The sequence below is a fragment of the Heptranchias perlo genome, unplaced genomic scaffold, assembly GCF_035084215.1.
Source record: "Heptranchias perlo isolate sHepPer1 unplaced genomic scaffold, sHepPer1.hap1 HAP1_SCAFFOLD_134, whole genome shotgun sequence".
NCBI classification, from domain to species: Eukaryota; Metazoa; Chordata; class Chondrichthyes; order Hexanchiformes; family Hexanchidae; genus Heptranchias; species Heptranchias perlo.
Window position 1 is genome coordinate 431,762 of NW_027138580.1, and position 14,098 is coordinate 445,859.

The window sequence follows — 14,098 nt, forward strand, 5'->3', positions numbered from 1 at the left end:
TAAACACACAGAGAAGGGGAATCATTGTCCCTTCAAAAGTCTGACCCTCCCCCCCAGCTTTCTTTAAGTGCCTGGAACTAATTCCAAAACCCCAGTAAAAGATTAAAACGTTTACATCTTAACGCGAGGTCTAATCTTCTCTTTAGTTTCCTTAAAACAAAAAGCATATATATTATATAAAATGCAGTGTTTGTATGTAAAGAAATAATTCCCAACTTGGCGGCTGCTGCTCCTTCAGACAAAGACGAGCCAACACTGGCGCAAGTCCCGCCTCCGCCTGCTGCAATTGGTTGGAGGACCACCAGCCGATGAGTCCTCCAGCGCTTTCGATTGGTCCATCGTACAGGTCAATCAAGGCGCGCCGGGTCATGACGTCAGGCTCGGTCCATGGGGACAAGGAGAAACTGAGGCCTGGGAAATTCTCGGAATGACAGCCCCCCGCCGCCCTTGAATTAGTCGGACCAGCTCAGATCAAAATCTTCACTGAAGAACAAAGTGAAAACTATTTATCCGATTTAAAAACTCATTCATTCTCTGCGGGGTCGGAGGGGGATGGCGTTTGTGGCATTCCGCATAACACAGAAACAATGAGCGAAGCCTCGGTTTGTAACGTTATTTCCTAACATTCCCATCCCCCCCCCCCCCATCATCACACCTGTGTGGAGCCCTGGTTATGGGGAGAAGAGCACTGGTGCAAGTGAGATTTTAAAAAGTGCAAGTCTCCCCGCATCAATCACTTAGCAGTCAGGCGTTGATGGAGAATAACACTCGGGTTACCGCCCGTCGGTTCAGACTGTCGATGGCGGCTTCCTTTACCCAGAATACCGCGCGCGTCGGAATACGCCCTATCTGTCCTTGAAGGCAGCCCAGTGCGCATGCGCGGCAGGGGGGGGGTCGCTCATTGTGGGTTCGGAGCATGCGCGCTGCTGGAGTCGGGAGCGGCGGATCAATTTTTGCTTTTTTAAAAAAAATATATAAAAACACACACCGGGGTGCAAGGGATTTCTAAAGAGCGGCGCGGCCTCAGGCCCCGAATAAGGGCCTCCTGTGCATGTGAGCGTCCAGCCGAGGCGGCGGCGGCGGGGCCTTTCTCCCCGGTGACAGGCCTGGGCGCGGCTCAGCGTGCAGCACGGCGCATGCGCCACCAGCCTGGTCCAGGAACAAAGAGTGGGCGGGGCTTCAGGGTCTGTTCCCAACCTATGTCCCAGTGCCCGGGAGATTGATTCATTTAATTGGGGAGGAGGTTTCTCACCATTTTTGTTGAGGTGGGGTCGTCTCCCCCTGGGGTACTTTGTGCAAACAACTATTCTTTTATGTGTGACCTGGGACCAGGAGCCTCAGCGAGCTATGACACACGTGGAATTTTACAGGACGGAAACAGGCCATTCGGCCCCACTGGTCCATGCTCGGTGCTAACCCTCCACACGAGCCTCCTCCCTCCCCATTTCACCTCAATTCAGGAGAAACCTCTTTACCCAGAGAGCGGTGAGACTGTGGAACTCGCTACCGCAGGGAGTAGTCGAGGTGCCTAGCTTTTAAGATGCATTTTAAGGGGAAGGCTCGGTTAAAAGTTTTGGTCTCCATACTTAAGAAAAGACATACTTGCTCTCGAGGCAGTACAAAGAAGGTTCACTCGGTTAATCCCGGGGATGAGGGGGTGGACATATGAGGAGAGGTTGAGTAGATTGGGACTCTACTCATTGGAGTTCAGAAGAATGAGAGGCGATCTTATTGAAACATATAAGATTGTGAAGGGGCTTGATCAGGTGGATGCGGTAAGGATGTTCCCAAGGATGGGTGAAACTAGAACTAGGGGGCATAATCTTAGAATAAGGGGCTGCTCTTTCAAAACTGAGATGAGGAGAAACTTCTTCACTCAGAGGGTAGTGGGTCTGTGGAATTTGCTGCCCCAGGAAGCTGTGGAAGCTCCATCATTAAATAAATTTAAAACAGAAATAGACAGTTTCCTAGAAGTAAAGGGAATTAGGGGTTACGGGGAGCGGGCAGGAAATTGGACATGAATTTAGATTTGAGGTTAGGATCAGATCAGCCATGATCTTATTGAATGGTGGAGCAGGCTCGAGGGGCCGATTGGCCGACTCCTACTCCTATTTCTTATGTTCTTAAAAGCATGAGGGAGATAGGAATAGAAGGTTACAGTGATTGGGTTAGATGAAGTAAGGAGGCGCGTGTGGAGTGTAAGCACCAGCATGGACCAGTTGGGCCGAATGGCCTGTTTCTGTGCTGTATACATTCTATGTAATTTCTCCCTCACCTACTCGTCCAGCTTCCTCTTAAATGCTATTCGCCTCAACCACTCCTTGTGGTAGTGAGTTCCGTATTCTCACCACTAAAATTTGATCACAGAAGGCATGAGATTCTGAGTGAGCGGAGAGATGTACAGGTGGCGGTGAGAGCATTTATACTTTTATTTTCCCCTCAGTTGAAGGGATGGCGATGTCATGGTGTGAGGCTGGATACAGGTTACCATTTGTGGTCCAGAGTGGATCTGAGTACAGGCTTCAGGTCAGGATCAAGTCCAAGAGTGAGTCTGCCCCAGGACCCTAAACACACCCACCTCACAGTGCTGCAACCAGCAGTCACTGTTAAAGAATAATTTAATATCTTCTATAATAAAGTAAAGTAGCAGGACAATGTAGTTCTTTTCTGGATATGGTATAAGTTCTGTTCTTCTCCCCATAACCAGGGCTCCACACAGGTTGAATCATGCTCCCGTTCCCTTTCTGTAACAACACAGAGTTAAACCCAGCCCATCACAATCATAGGAGCAGGAGTAGGCCATTCAGCCCCTCGAGACTGCTCCGCCATTCAATTAGATCATGGCTGATCTGTATCTTAACTCCATCCACCTGCCTTAATACCCTTCCCTACCAGAAATCTATCAACAAAAAGCAAAATACAGCGGATGCTGGAAATCTGAAATAAAAACAGAAAATGCTGGAAATACTCAGCAGGTCAGGCAGCATCTGTGGAGAGAGAAACAGAGTTAACATTTCAGGTCGATGAGCTTTCATCAGAACTTGGAGAAGTAAACATATATAAGTGATATATATTGATGACTTGGACTTGGGTGTACAGGGCACAATTTCAAAATTTGCAAATGACACAAAACTTGGAAGTGTAGTAAACAGTGAGGAGGATAGTGATAGACTTCAAGAGGATAAAGACAGGCTGGTGGAATGGGCGGACACGTGGCAGATGAAATTTAACGCAGAAAAATGCGAAGTGATACATTTCGGTAGGATGAATGAGGAGAGACAATATGAACTAAATGGTACAATTCTAAAGGGGGTGCAGGAACAGAGAGACCTGGGGGTTTATGTGCACAAATCTTTGAAGGTGGCAGGGCAGGTTGAGAAAGTGGTTAAAAAAGCATACGGGATCCTGGGCTTTATAAATAGAGGCATAAGAGTACAAAAGCAAGGAAGTTATAATGAACCTTTATAAAACATTGGTTCGGCCACAACTGGAGTATTGTGTCCAATTCTGGGCACCGAACTTTAGGAAGGATGTGAAAGTCTTAGAGAGGGTGCAGAAAAGATTTACTAGAATGGTTCCAGGGATGTAAGGAATCTTACAACACCAGGTTATAGTCCAACAGTTTTATTTGAAAATCACAAGCTTTCGGAGGCTTTCTCCTTCGTCAGGTCACTCACCTGACCTGGGAAAACATTTGCAGGGCTACGGGTTAATGGGACTAATTGCATAGCTCTTACAAAGAGCCGGCACGGACTTGATGGGCTGAATGGCCTCCTTCTGTGCTGTAACCATTCTATGATTCTATGATAAGTGTGAGGTATTACATTTTGGTAGGAAGAATAAGGGGCCACATACTTCTTTGAAAATAAGAGTCTAAATGGGGTAGAAGAGCAGAGGGATCTGGGGTACAGATACACAAATCACTAAAAGTACGACGCAGGTTAATAGTATCATAGTAGGTACAGCACAGGAGGAGGCCACTCGGCCCATTGTGCCTGTGCCGGCTCTTTGAAACAGCTATCCAATTAGTCCCACTCCCCCTGCTCTTTCCCCATAACCCTGTAAATTTTTCCCCTTCAAGTATTTATCCAATTCCCTTTTGAAAGTTATTACTGAATCTGCTTCCACCGCCCTTTCAGGCAGCGCATTCCAGATCATCACAACTCGCTGCGTTAAAAAAGTGTTTCCTCATGTTGCCTCTGGTTCTTTTGCCGATCACCTTAAATCTGTGTCCTCTGGTTACCGACCCTTCTGCCACTGGAAACAGTTTCTCCTTATTTACTCCATCAAAACCCTTCATGATTTTGAACATCTCTATCAAATCTCCCCTTAACCTTCTCTGCTCCAAGGAGAACAATCCCAGCTTCTCCAGTCTATCCACATAACTAAAGTCTCTCATCCCTGGTACCATTCTAGTAAATCTCCTCTGCACCCTCTCTAAGGCCTTGACATCCTTCCTAAAGTGCGGTGCCCAGAATTGAACATAATACTCCAGCTGAGGCCTAACCAGTGTTTTATAAAGGTTTAGCATAACTTCCTTGCTTTTGTACTCTGTGCCTCTATTTATAAAGCACAGGATCCCGTATGCTTTTTTAACAGCCTTATTAACTTGTCCTGCCACCTTCAAAGATTTGTGCACACACCCCCCCAGGTCTCTCTGTTTCTGCACCTCCTTTAAAATTGTACCATTTAATTAGGCCATAAAAAAAGCAAACCAAGCACTGGGGTTCATTTCGAGAGGGATAGAATTGAAAAACAGGGAAGTTATGTTAAACTTGTATAGAACCTTGGTTAGACCACACTTGGAGCACTGTGAACAGTTCTGGTCTCCATATTATAAAAAGGATATAGAGGCTCTGGAGAAGGTGCAAAAAAGATTCACAAGGATGATACCAGAACTGAGATGTTATAACGAGCAGGAAAGATTGAACAGGCTGGGGCTCTTTTCTCCAGAAAAGAGAAGGCTGAGGGGTGACCTGATAGAGGTCTTTCAGAATATGGAAGGGTTCAATAGGGTAGACGTAGAGATGTTTCCACTTGTGGGGGAGAGACCAGAACTAGGGGCCATAAATATAAGACAGTCGCTAATAAATCCCATAGGGAATTCAGGAGAAACTTCTTTACCCAGAGAGCGGTGAGAATGTGGAACTCGCTCCCACAAGGAGTAGTTGAGGTGAATAGTGTAGATGGATTTAAGGGGAAGCTCGATAAACACATGAGGGAGAAAGGAATAGAAGGAGATACTGATAGGGTGAGATGAAGTAGGGTGGGAGGAGGCTCGTGTGGAGCATAAACCCCAGCCTGGACCAGATGGGCCGAATGGCCTCTTTCTGTGCCGTACATTCTATGTAATTCCACGCGGCATGACCTTCGATTCCTTTCTCCCTCTTGTGTTTATCACACAAAGGGTGGTAGAAGTTTGGAACTCTCTTCCGCAAACGGCAATTGATACTAGCTCAATTGCTAAATTTAAATCTGAGATCGATGGCTTTTTGGCAACCAAAGGTATTAAGGGATATGGGCCAAAGGCAGGTATATGGAGTTAGATCACAGATCAGCCATGATCTTATCAAATGGCGCAGCAGGCACGAGGGGCTGAATGGCCTACTCCTGTTCCTATGTTCCTACCTTCCCCTACACTGAAGTGTCAGCCTAGAATTGGTGCTCGAGTCTCTGGAGTTGGGGCTTTGAACTCACCCACCCATCCCCATCCGACTCCCAGCAGATGCCAAACACCATACTCACAGACCATGGAAAACTACAAAGGAAGTTTATTGATAAGTAAGCTTGTAACAGAAGCAAGATTTTAAACAAACAGCAAATTTTATCTAGATTACAATACTTTTTGTGTAATTCACAGCATCTATTCCGAAACGAGAAAAGCAAGAATGGGTTTTTTTTTCAATTCTATCATCAAGTTGAAACATGCGTCAAGTTGTAAAGCTCGTCTGTTAAAAAAAAAACCGAACCCCAGTGGAGTCCTCCCTGAACCCCACCTCTGCAGTGGTGCAAGTGAGATTCAGCCTGGGCCACATCCTTCCCTTTGAAATTAAACTGGACAGAGAGGAAAATCAAGGAGCCTGAACCTCTGCCTGAGTTGGGCCCCGATTTAATTCTGAAAACCTGTAGGACCAACGCCACAGTGCGAGAGCCTTCACCCGGTGCAATGGCCAATAACGTTTGTCTGAAATCTATGTTCAGCTCCTCTTTGAAAGGGATTCTCCATACGAGCCAGGGATGGAAATCAGCTCCAGTCCGCGCAGAGAGCAGCTTCCCCTGGAATTCACCAGCAATCCCTCCATAATCCGGGCAATGGACCAGGTAAAAATTCATTCGCAATATACGGCAAGCAGATCCTCAAACTCAAACTGCCCAAAGCTCTGACTTGTCCAGGGTTTTAAATCCTACCGGAAAACATGGAAGTAAAATTCTGGGGAAAACCACGAAAAGTTTCAAATGCGACGAAGAAACAAATTTAGTTCAACCAATCCCACAGTCACTGACACCAATCTCCTCCTGTCTGATATAAACCAATCCCACACTCACTGACACCAATCTCCTCCTGTCTGATATAAACCAATCCCACACTCACTGACACCAATCTCCTCCTGTCTGATATAAACCAATCCCAGTCACTGACACCAATCTCCTCCTGTCTGATATAAACCAATCCCACACTCACTGACACCAATCTCCTCCTGTCTGATATAAACCAATCCCACACTCACTGACACCAATCTCCTCCTGTCTGATATAATCCAATCCCAGTCACTGACACCAATCTCCTCCTGTCTGATACAAACCAATCCCACAGTCACCGACACCAATCTCCTCCTGTCTGATATAAACCAATCCCAGTCACTGACACCAATCTCCTCCTGTCTGATATAAACCAATCCCACACTCACTGACACCAATCTCCTCCTGTCTGATATAAACCAATCCCACACTCACTGACACCAATCTCCTCCTGTCTGATATAAACCAATCCCACACTCACTGACACCAATCTCCTCCTGTCTGATATAAACCAATCCCACAGTCACCGACACCAATCTCCTCCTGTCTGATATAAACCAATCCCACACTCACTGACACCAATCTCCTCCTGTCTGATATAAACCAATCCCAGTCAATGACACCAATCTCCTCCTGTCTGATATAAACCGATCCCAGTCACTGACACCAATCTCCTCCTGTCTGATATAAACCAATCCCACAGTCACCGACACCAATCTCCTCCTGTCTGATATAAACCAATCCCACAGTCACCGACACCAATCTCCTCCTGTCTGATAAAAACCAATCCCACACTCACTGACACCAATCTCCTCCTGTCTGATATAAACCAATCCCAGTCACTGACACCAATCTCCTCCTGTCTGATATAAACCAATCCCACACTCACTGACACCAATCTCCTCCTGTCTGATATAAACCAATCCCACACTCACCGACACCAATCTCCTCCTGTCTGATATAAACCAATCCCAGTCACTGACACCAATCTCCTCCTGTCTGATATAAACCAATCCCAGTCACTGACACCAATCTCCTCCTGTCTGATATAAACCAATCCCAGTCACTGACACCAATCTCCTCCTGTCTGATATAAACCAATCCCAGTCACTGACACCAATCCCCTCCTGTCTGATATAAACCAATCCCAGTCACTGACACCAATCTCCTCCTGTCTGATATAAACCAATCCCACACTCACTGACACCAATCTCCTCCTGTCTGATATAAACCAATCCCAGTCACTGACACCAATCTCCTCCTGTCTGATATAAACCAATCCCACACTCACTGACACCAATCTCCTCCTGTCTGATATAAACCAATCCCACACTCACCGACACCAATCTCCTCCTGTCTGATATAAACCAATCCCAGTCACTGACACCAATCTCCTCCTGTCTGATATAAACCAATCCCACACTCACTGACACCAATCTCCTCCTGTCTGATATAAACCAATCCCACACTCACTGACACCAATCTCCTCCTGTCTGATACAAACCAATCCCACACTCACTGACACCAATCTCATCCTGTCTGATATAAACCAATCCCACACTCACCGACACCAATCTCCTCCTGTCTGATATAAACCAATCCCAGTCACTGACACCAATCTCCTCCTGTCTGATATGAACCAATCCCACACTCACTGACACCAATCTCCTCCTGTCTGATATAAACCAATCCCAGTCACTGACACCAATCTCCTCCTGTCTGATATAAACCAATCCCAGTCACTGACACCAATCCCCACCTGTCTGATATAAACCAATCCCAGTCACTGACACCAATCTCCTCCTGTCTGATATAAACCAATCCCAGTCACTGACACCAATCTCCTCCTGTCTGATATAAACCAATCCCAGTCACTGACACCAATCTCCTCCTGTCTGATATTAACCAATCCCACACTCACTGACACCAATCTCCTCCTGTCTGATATAAACCAATCCTACAGTCACTGACACCAATCTCCTCCTGTCTGATATAAACCAATCCCAGTCACTGACACCAATCCCCACCTGTCTGATATAAACCAATCCCACACTCACTGACACCAATCTCCTCCTGTCTGATATTAACCAATCCCACACTCACTGACACCAATCTCCTCCTGTCTGATATAAACCAATCCCAGTCACTGACACCAATCTCCTCCTGTCTGATATAAACCAATCCCACACTCACTGACACCAATCTCCTCCTGTCTGATATAAACCAATCCCACACTCACTGACACCAATCTCCTCCTGTCTGATATAAACCAATCCCACAGTCACTGACACCAATCTCCTCCTGTCTGATATAAACCAATCCCACACTCACTGACACCAATCTCCTCCTGTCTGATATAAACCAATCCCAAACTCACTGACACCAATCTCCTCCTGTCTGATATAAACCAATCCCAGTCACTGACACCAATCTCCTCCTGTCTGATATAAACCAATCCCACACTCACTGACACCAATCTCCTCCTGTCTGATATAAACCAATCCCACACTCACTGACACCAATCCCCTCCTGTCTGATATAAACCAATCCCAGTCACTGACACCAATCTCCACCTGTCTGATATAAACCAATCCCACACTCACTGACACCAATCTCCGCCTGTCTGATATAAACCAATCCCAGTCACTGACACCAATCTCCTCCTGTCTGATATAAACCAATCCCACACTCACTGACACCAATCTCCTCCTGTCTGAAATAAACCAATCCCAGTCACTGACACCAATCTCCTCCTGTCTGATATAAACCAATCCCACACTCACTGACACCAATCTCCTCCTGTCTGATATAAACCAATCCCAGTCACTGACACCAATCTCCTCCTGTCTGATATAAACCAATCCCAGTCACTGACACCAATCTCCTCCTGTCTGATATAAACCAATCCCAGTCACTGACACCAATCTCCTCCTGTCTGAAATAAACCAATCCCAGTCACTGACACCAATCTCCTCCTGTCTGATATAAACCAATCCCACACTCACTGACACCAATCTCCTCCTGTCTGAAATAAACCAATCCCAGTCACTGACACCAATCTCCTCCTGTCTGATATAAACCAATCCCACACTCACTGACACCAATCTCCTCCTGTCTGATATTAACCAATCCCACACTCACTGACACCAATCTCCTCCTGTCTGATATGAACCAATCCCACACTCACTGACACCAATCTCCTCCTGTCTGATATAAACCAATCCCACACTCACTGACACCAATCTCCTCCTGTCTGATATAAACCAATCCCACAGTCACTGACACCAATCTCCTCCTGTCTGATATAAACCAATCCCAGTCACTGACACCAATCTCCTCCTGTCTGATATAAACCAATCCCAGTCACTGACACCAATCTCCTCCGGTCTGATATAAACCAATCCCACAGTCACTGACACCAATCTCCTCCTGTCTGATATAAACCAATCCCAGTCACTGACACCAATCCCCACCTGTCTAATATTAACCAATCCCACACTCACTGACACCAATCTCCTCCTGTCTGATATAAACCAATCCCAGTCACTGACACCAATCTCCTCCTGTCTAATATAAACCAATCCCACACTCACTGACACCAATCTCCTCCTGTCTGATATAAACCAATCCCAGTCACTGACACCAATCTCCTCCTGTCTGATATAAACCAATCCCACAGTCACTGACACTAATCTCCTCCTGTCTGATATAAACCAATCCCCCACTCACTGACACCAATCTCCTCCTGTCTGATATAAACCAATCCCAGTCACTGACACCAATCTCCTCCTGTCTGATATAAACCAATCCCAGTCACTGACACCAATCTCCTCCTGTCTGATATAAACCAATCCCACAGTCACTGACACCAATCTCCTCCTGTCTGATATAAACCAATCCCAGTCACCGACACCAATCTCCTCCTGTCTGATATAAACCAATCCCACACTCACTGACACCAATCTCCTCCTGTCTGATATAAACCAATCCCAGTCACTGACACCAATCTCCTCCTGTCTGATGTAAACCAATCCCACACTCACTGACACCAATCTCCTCCTGTCTGATATAATCCAATCCCAGTCACTGACACCAATCTCCTCCTGTCTGATACAAACCAATCCCACAGTCACTGACACCAATCTCCTCCTGTCTGAAAAAACCAATCCCACAATCACTGACACCAATCTCCTCCTGTCTGATATAAACCAATCCCAGTCACTGACACCAATCTCCTCCTGTCTGATATAAACCAATCCCAGTCACTGACACCAATCTCCTCCTGTCTGATATAAACCAATCCCACACTCACTGACACCAATCTCCTCCTGTCTGATATAAACCAATCCCAGTCACCGACACCAATCTCCTCCTGTCTGATATAAACCAATCCCACACTCACTGACACCAATCTCCTCCTGTCTGATATAAACCAATCCCAGTCACTGACGCCAATCTCCTCCTGTCTGATGTAAACCAATCCCACACTCACTGACACCAATCTCCTCCTGTCTGATATAATCCAATCCCAGTCACTGACACCAATCTCCTCCTGTCTGATACAAACCAATCCCACAGTCACTGACACCAATCTCCTCCTGTCTGATATAAACCAATCCCAGTCACTGACACCAATCTCCTCCTGTCTGATATAAACCAATCCCACAGTCACTGACACCAATCTCCTCCTGTCTGATATAAACCAATCCCACACTCACTGACACCAATTTCCTCCTGTCTGATATGAACCAATCCCACACTCACTGACACCAATCTCCTCCTGTCTGATATAAACCAATCCCACAGTCACTGACACCAATCTCCTCCTGTCTGATATAAACCAATCCCACACTCACTGACACCAATCTCCTCCTGTCTGATATAAACCAATCCCAGTCACCGACACCAATCTCCTCCTGTCTGATATAAACCAATCCCACACTCACTGACACCAATTTCCTCCTGTCTGATATGAACCAATCCCAGTCACTGACACCAATCTCCTCCTGTCTGATATAAACCAATCCCAGTCACTGACACCAATGTCCACCTGTCTGATATAAACCAATCCCACACTCACTGACACCAATCTCCTCCTGTCTGATATAAACCAATCCCACACTCACTGACACCAATCTCCTCCTGTCTGATATAAACCAATCCCACACTCACTGACACCAATCTCCTCCTGTCTGATATAAACCAATCCCACACTCACTGACACCAATCTCCTCCTGTCTGATATAAACCAATCCCAGTCACTGACACCAATCTCCTCCTGTCTGATATCAACCAATCCCACACTCACTGACACCAATCTCCTCCTGTCTGATATCAACCAATCCCACACTCACTGACACCAATCTCCTCCTGTCTGATACAAACCAATCCCAGTCACTGACACCAATCTCCTCCTGTCTGATATAAACCAATCCCACACTCACTGACACCAATCTCCTCCTGTCTGATATAAACCAATCCCAGTCACTGACTCCAATCTCCTCCTGTCTGATATAAACCAATCCCAGTCACTGACACCAATCTCCTCCTGTCTGATATAATCCAATCCCAGTCACTGACACCAATCTCCTCCTGTCTGATATAAACCAATCCCACACTCACTGACACCAATCTCCTCCTGTCTGATATAAACCAATCCCACACTCACTGACACCAATCTCCTCCTGTCTGATATAAACCAATCCCAGTCACTGACACCAATCTCCTCCTGTCTGATACAAACCAATCCCAGTCACTGACTCCAATCTCCTCCTGTCTGATACAAACCAATCCCAGTCACTGACACCAATCTCCTCCTGTCTGATATAAACCAATCCCAGTCACTGACACCAATCTCCTCCTGTCTGATATAAACCAATCCCAGTCACTGACACCAATCTCCTCCTGTCTGATATAAACCAATCCCACACTCACTGACACCAATCTCCTCCTGTCTGATATAAACCAATCCCACACTCACTGACACCAATCTCCTCCTGTCTGATATAAACCAATCCCAGTCACTGACACCAATCTCCTCCTGTCTGATATAAACCAATCCCACAATCACTGACACCAATCTCCTCCTGTCTGATATAAACCAATCCCAGTCACCGACACCAATCTCCTCCAGTCTGATATAAACCAATCCCAGTCACCGACACCAATCTCCTCCAGTCTGATATAAACCAATCCCAGTCACTGACACCAATCTCCTCCTGTCTGATATAAACCAATCCCAGTCACTGACACCAATCTCCTCCTGTCTGATATAAACCAATCCCAGTCACTGACACCAATCTCCTCCTGTCTGATATAAACCAATCCCAGTCACTGACACCAATCTCCTCCTGTCTGATATAAACCAATCCCAGTCACTGACACCAATCTCCTCCTGTCTGATATAAACCAATCCCACACTCACTGACACCAATCTCCTCCTGTCTGATATAAACCAATCCCAGTCACCGACACCAATCTCCTCCTGTCTGATATAAACCAATCCCACACTCACTGACACCAATCTCCTCCTGTCTGATATAAACCAATCCCAGTCACTGACACCAATCTCCTCCTGTCTGATATAAACCAATCCCAGTCACTGACACCAATCTCCTCCTGTCTGATATAAACCAATCCCAGTCACTGACACCAATCTCCTCCTGTCTGATATAAACCAATCCCAGTCACTGACACCAATCTCCTCCTGTCTGATATAAACCAATCCCAGTCACTGACACCAATCTCCTCCTGTCTGATATAAACCAATCCCACAGTCACTGACACCAATCTCCTCCTGTCTGATATAAACCAATCCCAGTCACTGACACCAATCTCCTCCTGTCTGATATAAACCAATCCCAGTCACTGACACCAATCTCCTCCTGTCTGATATAAACCAATCCCACACTCACTGACACCAATCTCCTCCAGTCTGATATAAACCAATCCCACACTCACTGACACCAATCTCCTCCTGTCTGATATAAACCAATCCCAGTCACTGACACCAATCTCCTCCTGTCTGATATAAACCAATCCCAGTCACTGACACCAATCTCCTCCTGTCTGATATAAACCAATCCCAGTCACTGACACCAATCTCCTCCTGTCTGATATAAACCAATCCCAGTCACTGACACCAATCTCCTCCTGTCTGATATAAACCAATCCCAGTCACTGACACCAATCTCCTCCTGTCTGATATAAACCAATCCCACAGTCACTGACACCAATCTCCTCCTGTCTGATATAAACCAATCCCAGTCACTGACACCAATCTCCTCCTGTCTGATATAAACCAATCCCAGTCACTGACACCAATCTCCTCCTGTCTGATATAAACCAATCCCAGTCACTGACACCAATCTCCTCCTGTCTGATATAAACCAATCCCAGTCACTGACACCAATCTCCTCCTGTCTGATATAAACCAATCCCACAGTCACTGACACCAATCTCCTCCTGTCTGATATAAACCAATCCCAGTCACTGACACCAATCTCCTCCTGTCTGATATAAACCAATCCCAGTCACTGACACCAATCTCCTCCTGTCTGATATAAACCAATCCCACACT

General features: G+C 46.1%; 1 protein-coding gene across 1 annotated transcript in view; it reads right to left on the minus strand.

Moving 5' to 3' along the window:
* LOC137308623 (zinc finger protein 721-like) overlaps positions 1-14,098 on the minus strand; it is a 158,254-nt gene that overhangs the window by 81,612 nt on the left and 62,544 nt on the right. The window lies entirely within an intron of this gene.